This window comes from Theobroma umbraticum, unplaced genomic scaffold, assembly GCF_002168275.2.
Source record: "Theobroma umbraticum cultivar Fairchild unplaced genomic scaffold, ASM216827v3 scaffold_204.0, whole genome shotgun sequence".
NCBI lineage: Eukaryota > Viridiplantae > Streptophyta > Magnoliopsida > Malvales > Malvaceae > Theobroma > Theobroma umbraticum.
In genome coordinates this window covers 2,383,867-2,386,042 of record NW_018397267.1, presented here as the reverse complement: position 1 = coordinate 2,386,042, position 2,176 = coordinate 2,383,867, and positions in this window count along the sequence as shown.

Here is a 2,176-nt window from a genome sequence, read left to right as displayed (position 1 = left end):
TTTTATGTTTTCTCTTTTTTAAATGATGGTCTTGGTCGACCAACAGCCATCCAACCCCATCCTCTTCCAAGCTTTCGCTTAGTCCAATAAAACACCCTTCACATACAGCAAAACCTGCACCTGAAATTCTAGAATTTCCTTGTATATTTGCCATACAGCGTTGCAAAATGAAAGCTAATTGCAATGCTTCGTCATACTTATAACTAATACTAGTTAATGAGCAAATTGATCTAGAGGGATGAAAAGTGGAGCACGTACGATTATGATTGTCTTCCACCTTGAACCTCTTTTGTTTTTTCTCTGGGATGGTAGTGAAAAGAGTTGCGTATGCATTAATCTAGGCAATGAAATCCAGTGATCGCAAAAAGCTTGATTCACTTTGTCTGTAATGTGAAAACATGGCTTTTTTTGTGTTTGGAATGTTCTAATTTGCCTGGTTAACCATGATAGACAGCTTGTTTTTGGTTAAACCAAAAGAAAAATGGAACATATATATAACTTTGTCCGACTACTGAGTTATGCTGCAAAAAGAGTAATATTAGTTTCTTTGTATCATACTAGCTATTAATCAATTTCCTTTTTTCTTATTTTTAATGGCAGGAATAGTAATAAGATAAACCTAATATATCAATCCCATTGAGAACAGAAAACCCATTTTAACTAACTGATTAGGGAGAAGAAGTTAAGATTGTTTTGAAAAAAATAGTTAAACCCTTTAAGTTAACCAAAATAATAAGAAATCCCATTTAAAAAGTAATTGATAGCATCTTTTTCTTCCTTTTTTGTCCATGGATAAATTGAGTCAATAAATAGGACTAGGAATCAAATCAAATCATATCATGTAGTCACAATTATTGCAATTTGCCACAAGATAAAGACAACATCTGTTTAAGAAAAATATTCAACATGGAAATGATTTTATATGAGACGACAAAATGAGCTACAACCCCATCTTGCTTTTACTTCTCCTTAATTTTTGGTAATCTCGCCTTTTCCTTTCTTTCTTTTTTTTTTTTTCAAATTGGCATCATTAACATCTAAGAGGGTTCTTGGAGTCAATAACCCAAAAGCAAAAAATTAAAAATTAAAAAAAATTAAAAAAATAGAAGAAAAGAAGATGCTCTAATGTGTAGGACCCAAACCCATTTCTTCTTTTGGCTAATTTCAACAAAGTAGAAGTACATTGGTTTGATCAATGTCTATGTGAATCTAAGAATAACTTTATGGTACTTCCCCTTGTTGTTTCAAATGGGCAATTATTAATTTGGGGAACCCGTGCACAAGCAATAATTTTTGAGTTTGTTAATGCCATAAAATAATAACTATACCAACCTAGATGCGACAAAGTTAACCAATTGTTGTCTTACAGCATCAGTCAAAGGACATCATTATAAGATCGGTTAAAGATAAGATAAATATTTTTTTTAATATAAATAAGAAATCATGATTAACAAAAAAAACATTATGATATCTCAAGCATTATCGGTTTGCATCTTAATTCCTTTTTTATCCGATGGTGCACGTGAGACTGACCACCATCATTTCTTTTCTTTAACTCATATGACTGCTAAAAGGCTTTTGCTTTCGGATTTGGTCTCTTCCCTTTTCTCCATTCATTTTCATTTGCAAACTCCAAATTTAATTTCATATGTCACGTTGCCTTTACCTAAAAAACCTGTCAAAATTTCAAGTAGAAACAGGACTCCTTTCATGTCGTGTTACATGTAAAATAATTTAATTTTATTATATTGTAGATTTATTTACCTTTTTTGTCTTTTGTACTTGCAAAGAGAAGCCAATGCCCTGAAAATCCAAGTGTGACCAGAAAATGGCAAGGCCTAACCAAGTCCTTGGTCATGCAGGCAGGTGTAGTTAAAGGGTATGAATAATGTTTGTGGTTTCCTAGCAGGGTAACTGCCCAACATTGCATTTCGCTCCATATAAAGGCAAAAATACCAACACCACAAAAGGGGGTGTTTATAGGGGCACTCTTCTTTTAATACATGATTACAGGTTTCGCTCATTAAGTGGTGTGGCAATTTTGTTTTCTTTGATTAATACTGGGGACGGTTTGTTTAATTAATGAGAGCCGCCCCATTGATCAAAAGGTCGGGTGGGCGCGCAAATCAACAGCCAGTCTAATAATGAAACAATCTTAGTGGGGTGGGTGGGTCTG